Here is a 15,807-nt window from a genome sequence, read left to right on the forward strand (position 1 = left end):
GAAACGCACGTATATATAGGCATATACCCCATCTTGATTTCCCTCTGAAATCAGGCAACTGGGATAGAAATGAAGTATGAATTAATTAAAGCTTAATGTTCACACTGAACAGCAGGCGTTAAGAGCTAAGATTATAAAATAACAGTGAGAGAATTGTAATTGCAATATCCTACAGGAGTTTTGTAATTTATAATATAAATATTTTATAGTTTAAAATTGTATGAAACAGCACAGATAAGACCTAGAAGTAATTAAAATGATATACACGGACGACAGATAAAACATTTGTTAACACAGGAGGCTAAATTTAAGGAAAGAACAACATAACGGAAGAGAATAAGAGGAAACGAAGAATAGTATATGAAATGTAGGAATGTTAAAATAGTAGATAATACCTAAAATAATATAAATAAATACAAAGAGGTGTGATATTATTAAAGTGTTAATGGCACTGCGGAGTGAATTCTAAAGATGATGAATGGAAAGTGCATACACATAGTTCCAAAAGGAAGACAAAAGACAGCTGAGAGAAATCAGTTCAAATTGATGTAAAAACTCAGATTTGATGAGAAAGCACGTAAGGTCAATATAAAACAGTTTAGATTGATTCAATCGCAAAGTGGAAAGAAATAAAAGAAAATTAATAGAGTAAATATGGAGAAAATAAAAGTCTAAGACAGAAATGTAATAAAAGTTTAGCGTAGACGCTTTGTATATACATCAGCATGTAAAGATAAGTGCTGTTCTATCAGATTAGGAAAGTCTGTATTTGATAGCAGGAAATAAAACAGTTTTTAATCTGTTACTGGAACACAAATGCATTTCACGGAATTTCTGGGACGTTTGCAAGGAGTAGAATAATGGCCGTTCACTTTAAAATAGGGGAAATCAACGTGTAGACATATAAAAATAAATTATCTACTATGTGTTGCATTTACGTTATAAGGCAGTGTCGACAAAGAATCGATACATAATTACATTTATGGACATTTGAGTAAATAGACAAGGTTTCATCAATTTACATGAGTTCATGAGGACATCACAAAATTTGTCACCAAAAACGAGAGATATTTGACTCAGGAATACGATTACACCGTTAAAACTGTCAAATTTATTTAGAAGACATAGGAAAAACATCAAAATATGTTATAGGAAGATTCATACTTTTTGAATTTAAAAGTAACAGTCCTGTACGTTACAAACATAAAAATAACTAGCCTGGACTTCTCATGACAAATTCCTGAACATCGTAAAAAAAATCAACTGAAATTTTTGTACAGTTTGCGAAAACAAATGGGTTTTAAGCTCGTGTGGTGATGGAAACATAACATCTATGTTATAAACCTAAACAAATTTGGCCGATTCTTACGAAATCAGATACGAACACGATATTATGACGGGTCAAGACAATACCTTTATTTATAAGTCCCCTTCTTGATAAAATCTTGGCGGTCGTGCGACATTTTTATTTAGGAACAAAATTAGCGCCATTGAACGTCGAACCACGATACATAAAATCCAAAATAAATTATGCAATAATACAAGTCCATCGTCAAAGATATTCGGAGAACTGCTCCCAAATTAATACAGTTCAACCGTTGAAGAAATATTTTATTGTTATGAAACGACAATATTCATTACCGCAACCATAAAAAACCTATCATTTAATCTATCTCGAGCTGTATAGTTTAATGTACCTTACGTTTACAAAACTTACTTTATCGAAGGTAATTTTAATATTATAGTTTCTCCTGTTAACATGAAGCGAAACCTTATTTTTACAATGATAAATATGGCTTCATACGGATAGTCTTATTATAAGGAACAAATCATGGTATCCAGAACTTTCTTAACTGTGCATACACTACTGGTATGATATGAGAATACAATGGAAACGAATGATCTCAAACTAACGAAAATATAAAAGCAATACATTCCGAAATAAATAAGGGGACTATAAATTACGTTTCTATCTCCGCTTGTGTCTGTCACTAATTTCCTTTTTATTCTCAAGAGCTTTTACTTTTTCTAACACAAGCCAGTGTTTAAATTAAAGTTACTGTAGGCCCGTTTACTTGATAAAACAACTTCGTACTTGTTACAAGAGTTACTTTCCCATTATGTGATGTTGAGAGGGTCAGATTTCAGGTCACCTAGGGTCACACTCTGGAGCTGCTCGGATGAGTTGTGAGGAAAAGAGAGACCATGAGGGCCTTTCATTGCATTTAGCGGTTGACGCTTCTGCCACGTGTGACGCTGCTAACAGCCGAGCCCCCGGCAGAAAACAAATATACGGCTTGATAAATGGCCACCAACCCCAGGTGAGGGGATACAGCAGAAGAAAAGTAGCAGACAGAGTAGAAAATATTACATCAGCTAGTTACAGAACCCTCAACCTGTAACCGCAGTCAAAATGCATAGGTTTTTATGTTACGAAATTTTAGACATAACATTGAAATATCACGTGCGATTTAACGTTCTCACGATAGCGAGTATAAAAATTCCTGTTTCCTGGGGTGTAGCGCCGTGTAGTCTGATACGAGTTTCCCGACGTTTCAAAGGTACTTGCTGCCTCCATCATCAGGGCGAGGATTATAGTGATGGAAGCAGAAAGTAGCCTACCTCTAAAACGTCGGTAAACTACTTCTAGGCAACATGGTGCTATAACCCGTATGCACCACTAAAATATATTGGTAAATGACCTTTTTTATGTCGGATACTAATCACCAAATATTATTAGAATGGTCAAATTAAGGAAGATGAGATGAACAGTGTATGTAGCGCGCATTAAGGGAGTTGCCAGAAATTTAGGTCGAAAAGCATTCGTATGGTAAGTGATTTAATTCCTTCTGACTGCTAGACTTGTATAATAAAACTTGTAAATCAACAAAATACGTAAATATGATGATAATTAAACAAATGAAGACGAAAGGGCAGTAAATTCGGAAAACGTCATGTGTAAACTGAACATGTCTCAGAGAATGGACACGTTTAGGTTAAAAATCATGTCTTTCAAGTAGATTCTATGGCGCAGAGACCATCAAAATTCTATGGTGCAGAAACTTTAAATTCCATGGCGCAGAAACTTTAATCTAAATTCCATGGCACAGAAAGTTTGATCTAAATTCTATGGTGCAGAAACTTTAAATTCCATGGCGCATAAACTTAGATCTAAATTCTATGGTGCAGAAACTATAATCAAAATTTTATGGTGCAGAAACTTTAAATTCCATGGCACAGAAACTGATCTAAATTCTATGGAAACTTTAATCAAAATTCTATGGTGCAGAAACTTTAAATTCCACGACGCAGAAACTTTAAATTCCAAGGCGCATAAACTTAGATCTAAATTCTATGACGCATAAACTTTAATCTAAATTCCATGGTACAGAAACTTAGATCTAAATTCCATGGCACAGAAACTTTGATCTAAATTCTATGGTGCAGACGGCTACATCTAAATCATTATCAGCACACGCGTTATCCAAAAACCAAAATCCAGTGCAAGCATCTGCATTGATTGACTTGCGGCTTTACTATAGACGGTCAAAGTAACCCTATCAGGAAGAAGGTGCATTAACAGTAAGCAAAAACAGCCTCTCTCTTATTTCCATGTGTTACAAACATTTTCTCCCCAGTCTCGGATATAATTACGTGCCAGTTTTAGCCATAGTGGCGCTATAATAATGCGATTATTACATTTTTTGGTCTTTTTTGTACCAAAAAAGAGGCACAGAAAAAAGACAGAGAAGAAACGGGGAGGGGTATTTCTAATTTTAAGTTCACGCTTATTACATTTTGGAAACGCAAAACGCATAACGAAGATTAATCGTTTGTGACGTCAATAGATAAACCGGAAGTTGGTATTAGAGGCGGTGTTTCAGTGGGCTGAACGCAAGGGGGCTCTTGCCTACAGAGTGAAAATGAGCAAAATGGGATCCGGGCGTTACTTTTTAACGAGCAAATTGTGCTGCTGTGTTTTATTAATTAAAAAGTCTTCGCCTGTTGTATGTATATATAGACACCATAATGTGTTCAGCTCCTACTGTTAGGAGAGCGTACTCCTTTTTCTATGGAGTTAAGTTTTGAAAGACAAATGAATGGTGCTCATTAGATGCTTGAACAAGAGTCTGCAATATTGTGTTAAAGACAGACCTGCTCGCCTGCTACGACACCATGTGTAAAAAGGGGCCAAAACCATCACGTGTTTTTAAATTCGGAAGCATATTAGTCCACAAATGACACTGAAATATGACAGGATTTTTTTCCAGCTCTGTTTAAGATAATAATGACACGTTTTCCGTTAATAATAAAAACGACCAGAAGATTTCGGTGTGAAAACCTGACGGAACAGACCAGATGATAACCGACGCGGTAATATCAAACGGATATTTAAGAAATAGGGAGTGAAAGTGTAGAATAGATTTATTTAGTTTGGTTCCAAAATGGCGAAGAATTTTAAAGGTAATTTATTATATCGAGTAACTTTTAACTTCTAAACTACTCTACTTTATTTAATTAGTTGGCTAGTTTAATTACTATGAATATCTATTATACAGTATTTTAGTTCAAAGCTATTTTTAAGAGAAATAAATGCATAGGTTTGCGTTTAACCGCCTTGAATATTTAAGTTTCAGAAATGGTTCGTCAGGTTTTAAGTTTTTATAAACTTAGTATATTTATGAAGTTGTTAGCCTATTTTAAACAATCGAAAAATATAAATAGCCAGTCAGTACCCTCATTCTGTAACAAGCTCTAAAAATTGGGCACACCCAAATAGACACAAGTTTTATTTTCATTAAAAAATCCCCGGGTTTCAGTTCAAAAGCGGATTTAGGTAAGAATTTTTTATATTTATCTCCACAGATAAAAAGCCCTAATCATTGATTACGCTTAGAGTTTGAGATAAAAAATACCACGCCCCAATCCGCTTCAAAGACTACGTATTAGACTGAAGGTCCTAGTATTAGCCACGACAATAAAACGGAAGCAGAGATAATATACAATGGGTGTTGCCCTGTTGAGGAATCTTCCAGACGGGTAGAGACCGGAAAGATCATTTGCCATAGCAAGAACATTTATCGACCACACTAAATATCGATTTTCTTAACCTTTTACAATATCTGTATGTACCACCTACTATAGCATTCAATAAGTCTTTATTTTGTCACAGATTATTTATGGGTTTTGTTCGATTCTGAAGTAAACATCAATTATTTTCTTAAACAGCATTTACAAATTTGGCTTTGGAACGGGTAATTTTTTTTCCTGTCATGAACTTAATTTTTTAATGTCATATACATAAGCTTCATCTTAAAAGGGTAAGGAAATTATAAATATAGTATATAAACTAATACAAACTAATAAAAACCTAGTAATAAAACCGATTCAATAATAAAAGAGAGAATTACTAGAATCATGACAAATTTTCCAAGGATTTATTCTCAGACATTTTATTTATCGAGTAATTAAAAGCGCGGTCTAGGGCTTGTACAGGTCTCGGATTGGTCGAGGTGTGTAGTCGTGGGTTCGAATTCCATTGGAGGCAAGGATGTTTGTATCTTTCTGTGTTGTTACGTCCTCTTGGTTAGGTAGAGACCTTGCGTCCAAGGATTCCTGGCAAATATCGACAAAGTTTCGAAAATGTAACAGAGAAGAAAAGTTATCCATAAAGTTAAAGACCAAGTGGACTACAAAGCATTTATTAATAGAAAACTGTAAAAGATAAAATTGTTGTGGGTGCTATATTACGCGACACGCCATGAAGACATATGGGGTAAGGGGAAGTGGTAATATAGCTCCACGGATTCTTAACTTAGTGAAGTGAGTAGGAAGTTACAGGCCCTGTTTCTACTAGACACACTCAAAGTGATCACACTACCCACTGGATAGGTCGCCAAGGGGTCTCACAGCCGGTATGCACAATCTCTTACTGTCTATGTAAGATTTGAGGTTTTCACAGCGGTGAGTATGAAGATTTCTGTCTTCTGGGTTGTTGCGCTGTGTAGTCTGGTCGATGTTTACCAACGTTTCAGAGGTCATACTGCCTCCGTCAACGCCCTGATGACGGAGGCAGTATGACCTCTGAAACGTTGGTTAACATCGACCATACTACACGGCGCAACAACCCAGAAGACAGAAATCTTCATACTCATCTCTCTGATGACGGAGGCAGTATGACCTCTGAAACGTTGGTTAACATCGACCATACTACACAGCGCAACAACCCAGAATACAGAAATCTCCTCTTACTGTCTGTTTGTCCACGCTGTAATGAGCTACCCGGCTGTAAAGTAACAGAAGGCAAAGAATCACCCTGTATATTATTCTCCCTATTTCCATATACTATCTTCATTCAGGGCACAAATTAACGCACAACAAAGATTACAATCCCCTCGTTTGTCTCATCTCCTGGATTATGTAACGGATTTCATAACACCGAAATCTGTCAGAAGAATTTAGTTTATGGACGTATCTATTCGATATAATTTCTACTTCTGATGAAGCTCAAATCCAAATACATCCATTTTGTCATGAAAGTATCATCGTAGAAAGTAATTATTCATCACATAAAATATATTAGATCTCATAGATATAATTTAAAACATTTTTTCGATACAGTGTAGGGCGACATTTAAAGAGTCTCAAACAAAGTAATTTTTAAATCTAAAAGTTCTTGACGATGGTGATGAGTCATTTGAATAAAAATTTTCTTGGATATTATCCATCGTCTAGTAAATAAAATATAAAACGTAAAACGACGTTTCGGAGATGGGGCTCTATCTCCGTCTTCAGGTTCCTACTCAGTTGGGCCCACTAGATAGAGCCAATCCCTATCTCCGGACCAAGATAGGGATTAGCTCTATCTAGTGGGCCCAACTGAGTAGGAACCTGAAGACGGAGATAGAGCCCCATCTCCGAAACGTCGTTTTACGTTTTATATTTTATTTACTAGACGATGGATAATATCCAAGAAAATTTTTATTCAAAAGAAATTTTTATTCATAATTCTTCTTCGGTAACAAAGACTTACGTGAATCGATTTCCAAATATTAACGCAAATTTGTGACAAGAGTACGCCATCTAGAATGAAGAAGAACAATGACCACGAAAGATGTAGATAAAGAAAAATTCACAAAGAAAATATCTGGAAAATATGTGTATTCAGATGGAACAAAAGTCTTTCACGTTTATGATAATATTATTACTAGTACGTTTTCTTCGAAAGACTGGAGTCAAATTCCAGCCAGGGCAGAGTATTTTTCATATGAGTATTATATGGAATTTTCCTTCAAAACAATACATATCTTATGTATATAGTGAGCCACAATTAGTTCCCGATTTTAAAAAAAAACTCAAAATGAACGAAGATGCGGATGTTGAGTATTTATAAAATGTAGATTATAAAAACAAATTTGAAGTTTTCACCAATATAATTCCCTTCGTATCATATCCGAAATTTTATTCATTTTAGGATTATAATTTATGGGGACATAACTGAAAATAGGCTGCTACATTAATTCCTGTATTCGTACTCCACATAACATAGGCCTATCATCAGTAACTGAAAGACAACCTACAAGGAACAGACAGAAAAATTAAGTCACAGCTGGTCAGAAAATTTACAGACTTATAAAATCCGAATATTTATTGCTCTGTTCATAACGTGTCCCCCACTCATTTCCGTCTTCAACAATATTAATCCAGCCCACATCTTTATATACTATTTCTTAAATATAATTTTTGATATTATCCTGCATTATACGCCTAGATCTGTCAAATGGTCTCTTTAGCTTTTCCCACAAAAATTCTGTGTATTTTTCTTCTCTCCCATGTATGCTACATAACCAATTATCCCATAAACAAACACATTAAATCTATGTTATTATTATACGACGAGACAAAATATCACATCTATGACCATCGTTAAATAACCAAAGACACAAAATAAATTCCACACTGTGAGGGAGGACTTCGGAATATTTTGATCGAAATCTGGTAACTACATATAGACTTCAGCAGATGCCTCGTCTCACTGTAAGCTCGGAATTTTGTTGAAGCTTCAAGTCTAACACGGACGTTTCCTGATTATTTTCGTGGGCGAACAAAGCTCACTACTAAAATTGAGTTTCGTATCCGACACTTCAAGTGAGTTGGGAGGGGAGAGGGAGGAAGTTTCCTGTATCCAAGTCATTGTTAACAGGAACGGAGGACACTGTATCAGGTTTCTGTACTCCTCCTCACCCCTCGACAGCTCCTACACACTTTCCCAATTATAAAATCCAGACAACAGAATTCCTTAACTGTGATATCAACTTATCTTCCTGTCTTCCTCCAACCCAATCATTATTTATATGCTAATTACTATACAGCCATTAACTTAGGCACATAGGCAAGACTTTCCACCAAAAACAAAACTGTTGAAGCTACAGAATCCTGTTTATGTGGAACACCAGGCTATTTTCCTTGTCTTTGCCAGTTTGCCTCATTCAAGCTAAAACTATTTTAATTAAAGAGCTTGGTAATTTAACTACACAAATCTCTCTGTCTCGCTCTGTCTTGCTCCCTCTTACATTATCCTTCTCACTTACCTACTCTCTTATTCTCTCCTTCTACTTGAAAAGAAAACTGACAGGGGTAAGACTGCAACCCACTTCTCACTGTGTATACTTCAGAAAATGGCCGGCCCAACCCAGAGCACTCAACAATTGTTACGAGAAGACAAACAAAGGTCCATCAGTGTGCAGATGATTAATTGTTACGACAGCAAAGAGGTTCTGTAGCAATAAACGTACACGCTCATCATATTTGATAGTTTTTATGCCTCGATGCGAAGGCTACAAAAGTTCTACGACGAGTAAACACGTTTAAAACTAATCACAAAGGGTTTAAACAACGATATAATGCTGTGAGACTATTACTCTAGATTTGAGAGGGAATATTTTGCATACTGAGTATCTACTTGGTATAACGGCTATTAATTGCAGTTTTTAACTAACGCCATGAAACAGAGTCATTGTTGAGAACGTAATAATATCTCAGCTGGTCAAGAAATTCCCTGATTGTATTTTTCGCAATTTTTATAAAGGAATATTGCCTTTGTGTCCGATCACCCTGACATCTTTTAGCCGTGTCAATAAACACCAATACTAATATCTTCACGTTTATTAATAATTATACATATTAATATAATGTAATGTGTGTGTATGGTTCCTTAACCTCCTGAGACATTAAATTCACGGGAGACAGTTTTGCCTTTAGCGACGGTTTTGAAGAATATAATCCCCCCCCCCCCCACAAACGACGTGGGTGTGCTATGTTGAAAAGGAACACTGACGCCACGTGATCTGGTATCACAGCTTAGAGGCACAAGCAACGAAGCTCTGAAGCCAAGTTTCATTGTTGATCAAATGTCACGTGTCATTTGAACAGAAAAGCGAGGCAGATAACTCATATTTATTATCTTTTATGTTAGCCAGTCATACGAAATGCTATTGTTAGATGCTGAGTGTTATTTTTGAAATGCCTGACCTCAGATAACAAGAAGAATAAATAAAGATAGGAATTTAACCAAAAAAAAAAGAGTAAAAAAAATTAGGGTTTAAAATTATGAACATATCAGTTGATGTTCCAGTTATCTGTGTCAGCTAGAGACGGTCGTGGGGAAATACAAAGCCGTTTTTGAAAAAAAAAAGTCCTTTCAAAATGAAACCTTTCCGCAATTTTAAATTTTCAGGACAATGTAGAATTTTTTTCCCCGGCCAAATCTCATAAACTAGATGTAATAATGATGCCATGCTGAAATTTTATCCTGCATAACAATAACAAAACTTTGTCTGTATCGGACTTTCTCCCTTACATTTTTTTATCGGCCCCTATCCACAATGTGAAACCGACATTAGTGTAATCCTGCTTTTGTTCTGTACATATTTCGCTCTGTTTAATTACAGGGTAGCCTGATCATGAGTGCTAGCATTTAAATGTAAAAATGAGTGAGGGAGAGAGGAAGAGAGAGAAGAGATAAAAACCATTTCTGTATCTGACAGCTATTCATAACTTACACATTTCATTTATTACGCCAAAATAAATGAACATCAGATTCCGTAACTAATTAATGTGTTTGGTGTTGGCATTTCAATGTTGTTGTTTTTGTTCTTTTTCCTATCCTGTACAATGCAACTTCAACGTCGTTAAAACCAGTGGAAAAAATTGTATCCATCAGTTGCAACATCGTGTATGTAACATTGCTCATTCTCATGAGAACATATTCGATAAATATAGAAACACGTGTTTTCAACACAGATTTAACATCGGAAGGCAAAACAAAAAGTATTATATTTGTACGTCAAAACTTTAGGTTAATTGTTTACACGAAAAATCACCAAGCGTCTGGGAAAATGTGGAAATACTCTTAATATAATAGCCAATGTCCGTCACGCTTGACTACTACGAGCCTTCCTGCGATGCCCGTAAATAAAATTAAATGGTGGCGCGTACGGTGGAGTCTGGCGGTGCCTGCGTTTGGCTTCAGTAGCCGACAAGATGTTTCCACATTTAATTTTTTTTAAAAAAAATTGTACTTTCCATGCGATATCCAAAAATGATTCTTGGATAAATTGTATTATGCCCGTCAACTTTCACAGGTCATAATTATTATACTAATAGGAGAGTAATTATGACCGAGTGTCTTGTAAATTATTATAATCGATGCCATGGTAACCCTGTTAAGGGATCCTAATTTTTCAATGACAATGTTACGATCCTAAGATACTGTCAGACGTTGAAGTTCATCAGTTGTTTTAGAGGTAAAAAAGTCGAAACTCAAGGACATTCAACCAGTTCCCTAATTTAATGTACAGCCGACCGTGGTCCTAGTAATATACGACAGAGTCCTCCCTTGCTCATATTTATTAATCATAATTCATTTCAATTACGTACACTTACATTTTATGAGCCGGGATAGCTCAGTCGGTATAGTGACTAGCTACGGGCTGGACGACCGGGGTTCGATCCCCGACGGGGGCAGAGGATTTTTCCTCTAGCCTCTGCGTCCAGACCGGCTCTGGGGTCCACCCAGCCTCCTCTACAATGGGTACCGAGGTCCTTTCCCGGGGGTAAAGCCGGCCGGGGCGTGATGCTGACCACTCACCCCAATCTAGTGCCGAGGTCAAGGAAGAGAGGAGCTATACCTCCACTCACCCCAAACGCCTACATGGCGTATAGTGGGACAGCTTTACTTTTACGTTTACACTTACTTATTAAACTGCAGAAAATCTTATTTGAGACAAACACTAAAGCATAACATAAACACAAAAAAACTTGCGAAAATCTCCAAGGATTTAATTACCGGAAGATTCTTTCAGGAATTGTTTTCCTTTATCCATGAAATGGACTTCACCGTCGGTACCCGCTGGTGGTAAAGACAGCCGGGTCATGAAGCCAACCACCGATTTCCTTTCAACTTCAAGGAAGATGCACGTGTCCTCAAGGCATTGGGCTGTCAGTACCATTAACTCTTAACGCAAGGGAAATCGTTTCGTGATACGACTCAGTTCTAACGCTTTGCTATACCTCTTTTAAGTTAAACTTATACAAAATTCAATTTTACCTCAGGTAATTATTTACGAGTTGTTCTTTTTTCTCCAGGACGTTTTAACACAAAGAGAGGAGGAGATGAAACTTTGTTTGGAGTGTAATTAAATAAACTGAAATATTCAAAGAATCCTATATGATACAGACAGGAAAATAGAAACGTTCCTCTACAAAAAATAAAATGCTTAATTTTTTTAAAACGACGTCTAAAATTATCTAAACCCCGCAAAATATAAAATGGTTTACATTACGTTTTCAACAACGTCTTTAACCAATTTAATTCTTTATTAACATTAAAATTTAAACTTTTCAAACCTATTAAAACTATATATAAAAAGTAACCGATTTAAACCATTTCAGGAATTTAAGATATTTAACTTTTGCCCAGCATTCTAACTGAGGCAATTAAGAACACAGAAATATAATAAATTCTGTACAGACGATCTCAAATACTGAAATTATTTCAAGTAATATCAAGGGTTACGCATTATTCTATTCAGTAATAACGACTTGTGTAGCTCTTGCCCGGAAGACGCACTCTGGCGGGAGGAGGGGATAATAGCACCGCGAACAGCAGCAGCGCCAGTTACAGCTGTGTGTGTGTGGCAGATTGTTAAACGAACACCAAGCCGCAATACAAACACGGCTCAAGTACTTCATCCATATAACAGCACCAACTCCACAGACAAGGGGCCTTCTTCAGACGCTAATAGCTGCTGGTCAAAAGATTCACAGTCTATTATATAACCCGCAATCCATTCGTTGATTTTGAAAATAAAATATAATAACGTTTAAACAAAAATAACATTTCCATTACATTTCACTTCCCGCACGGCGTAGGAATACAATAAAAACATATGTTTTTATAACTGACGTAAATGTATACAACACAGTAGAGGCCCTCTGAAATGTTTAAGTTGTGTATTTTGATAACATAATTGAAACTTCATATACTCAACGTTACAGGTTAAAAGCAATGGCTTCTGAAGCTGACAAAAGACGGGTTTATGTGAAACGCCTTTGAAACTAGTGATCAAATTTCATGCGCGTGCTAAATTCGAATTAGTTGAAGACCCTACCGCTCTACATACAACGCCAGAACAGCCGATGTGCAGGCAAGCCATAATGAGGCTGACGTAGCCCACAACCGAAGCCAATTCTCCCCACAAAGGGCGAAATACATGAATGCCTGCATGTGGGGGGTTTCAATCTGGAAATTGCATGACAACAAGAGAACCTTATCTGAAGGTTTCTCCATAAATCAAGTGCATCGCGGTAAACAGCAGTGCCTAATCTAGTCAAAGAAAGAAGATGTTACATGTGTACTTCAAAATATAAATGCTGAAGGAGTTCTTGTATCATAATTGTCACCAACTTGTCTGTAAGATGGCTGTAATATCATTTGGGTGAAAAAGGGGGTTATTGCCATATATGAACTGATATTCGAACCTCTATTTTTCAGGTTATAATTCATAGTTTATTTCTTTCTGTAGCTTAATATTCGCTCCATCTTATAAGGTCCAACACTGATATAAAAGACCGCCAATGGACAAGATACTGAGTCAATCATATTTATTTAGCTTATCTTTGTAAGATCAGTCTTAATGTCATCTTCCTATCCCCTTCTGCGTAATATTTTATTTCTTGATTTAAATCGTAAAAATGTAGTAGCATAATAGCAAAGATTATGCACATTCTTCCTTCTGATACATGGATTCTATCTTAATTTTACTAATTTAAGACCAATGTTTTATAGCTTACTAACAAAACTAATGTGAATGGCCATGTTAAAATCGACTATGTCTGGAATTTAAAACAAAAGTTCTTGTACAGGTGGGGAAAAATGCCCAATTATTACAAAGATATTAAAAGGGAACTCCGAAACACTAACATGAATTGTCCTAAAACGTAATTTTCTCTTCGAAAACCAGGCTAAAAATACGTAAATTTCAACATCTTTAACGGAGGCGAAACATATTACATTTCTACTCGCTTATATAGGCCTATGGCGTCAAGTTGGAAAAATACAGACGTTTCGGAGACTTATACCTGCTGGCAGATACAGTTTTATCTTATTTATTAAAAGTCGACATACTGTGGAGATAAACTGATATCTCTTGTAGACTGATTTGTTACATTTTGTTATCATGAAATTTCTCCTTCGGGCTTCAATTCTAAGGCAATCATATCCTTAGAAGGTCCAATGAAACAAAGGATTGACGGTGACAGCCACGGAGCTTGTCAATTATTTACACTGAGACTAATTCCACTTATGAATTGACACTGAGGTCAACGCGATACGGTTCTAATTCACGATTGTAACAAGAGTGAGCATACATGCTGGTCCATTGTCTGCTACACAACTCTACCATTCTGATTTGTGGCTGGGATGAGCCCTTTACCACTTGGAACATCTGCAGCTGACAGTATTCTAACCTCCAAACCTTCATATCAAAGGGAGCACACGTAGATTAGAACCCTTATACATACACAAGTAGCTGCTAGTAAGTTAATTATCTCGATATGACCCTGCTAAGAATCGATACATCACATCTCCCACTAACGAAGTTACATTTTTTAACTATGTTATTTTATATTTTAAGAACAATGATGGTAGTTACTGTCTTATCATGCGCATCTAATAAATTAATAGGAAAACTCCAATAAAAAGAAATGACAACAGAAATGCGCTAATTACTGCATTTACCAGAGATATACTTAAATAATAAGGACACGTAGCATGCATACACAATTTTTGTCTGAAATCTTGAAGGGATGATATTACTTAGGAGACCTAGACGTACATGGGAGAATAATATTAAAATGCACCTTAAATATACAGGGTAGAAAAGGGTCGATTTGAATAATCTGGCTCAGGATAGAGATGAGTGGCGCGTTCTAGTGAACACGTAAAGAACTTTTGGTTTACATAAAACGCACAGAAGTAGTTCTTCAGCTAAGTGAGTATTAGGTTCTCAAGAAGATTACTCATATAAGACTGGATTTAATTATAAAATAATAGTTGCGCAACTAAGTGATATTTCTGTGCATTATGTCCGTTATTTTATCACTTTCAGACAGAGGTAGGGTTACTATTATTTAAATTAAGATATAGAATATCACATTTATTCTTAATTTTTATGACAGACGTGAACAACGACATTTATAATGCAGATATAATACAACTTCTAAGACATTAAAAAGAACTTAGGTTTTATGAGGTGAGAGAAACAAATTAATGTTTCCATCCACAAAACTGATTGTTCAGAATTCGAAACGGATACATTTCCACAATTAGAAGTTTGTTAGACAGACAACAACTTCGGCATGTTTGTATTATAAATGTTTCATTTAGAATGTACAGACATGATCATAAATTATAGCCACACTTATTTAATTCACCTAATCTTAATGCATTATGTCATCTATATCAAGAAGAAAATCATTAATAAATTTTCAGTTTTTTCATGTCTGTATTTTACTAACTTCATACAAAAATACATGTTCTTGAAAACCTAATAGTTGCTCATCTGGTAAATAAATTCTCCGCTTTTTATTCAACTTTAAGGTTTACTACAGTGTCCACTAGAGCTCGCCGTGCTACAGATCCATATCATGAGCCAGATGAATCCAGCCCACACCCTCTTACACAATTTCTTTAAGATACATTTTAATAATATCATCCCTTCCATATCATTGTCTCGCAAGATGTTTATTTCCTTCAAGTTTTCCTCTGAATCTCTTCACTGCCCATTTATTTACAGTAGTATGCTACTTCCTTTCTTTTAGGTTCAAAAATTTCCTCCTAACTACTGCAATATTTGTTGTCCGTCACATAAGAATAACATTAAAATCTAAACTTTCTTGGAATATGGCGCCACAGATATGTGGAACCTGAATTAAAAAGCGCTACTGTCGCTCCTAACTGAAGGTTCGCACCGCTGACATTTAGCTGTTATTCATCACAGGGAATTAAAAACGAGAAAGATGGCGTTTACTGTAATGGAATGGCGATCACGTGAGGAATTATGAAAATCTGTTTGTTCAGAAATTACTACGGGATGAATGACATACACAAACGGACATCATGATCAATTAGCCTTATTTTCCATTATTAAATAATAAAATAACTGATTATACTATTACCTGCTCAGTGAACATGCAATGATTATCAAGGGTTACTGTTACAAACCATTTTTCTTCTACAGTTTTAAT

General features: G+C 35.8%; 1 protein-coding gene and 1 long non-coding RNA gene across 11 annotated transcripts in view; one reads left to right on the plus strand and one right to left on the minus strand.

Annotated features, from left to right (window-relative positions):
* Positions 1 to 15,807, minus strand: part of LOC110826973 (uncharacterized) — a 311,187-nt gene that overhangs the window by 17,113 nt on the left and 278,267 nt on the right. The gene's annotated exons all lie outside the window — the stretch shown is intronic.
* Positions 1 to 15,807, plus strand: part of LOC110827020 (uncharacterized) — a 62,641-nt gene that overhangs the window by 5,768 nt on the left and 41,066 nt on the right. Inside the window, exons 2-3 of one of the 2 annotated variants that reach the window (XR_015534917.1) lie at positions 2,142 to 2,321; positions 9,951 to 10,130. The exons of the other annotated variant lie outside the window; for it this stretch is intronic. This is a non-coding gene — a long non-coding RNA (uncharacterized LOC110827020). Of the gene's footprint in view, positions 1 to 2,141; positions 2,322 to 9,950; positions 10,131 to 15,807 lie in introns of those variants that run through there. 2 annotated transcript variants of the gene reach the window in all.

Source organism: Zootermopsis nevadensis, unplaced genomic scaffold (genome assembly GCF_977971745.1).
Source record: "Zootermopsis nevadensis isolate Lab colony 2312 unplaced genomic scaffold, Znev_1.0 Znev_ptg000012l, whole genome shotgun sequence".
Taxonomy (NCBI): Eukaryota; Metazoa; Arthropoda; class Insecta; order Blattodea; family Termopsidae; genus Zootermopsis; species Zootermopsis nevadensis.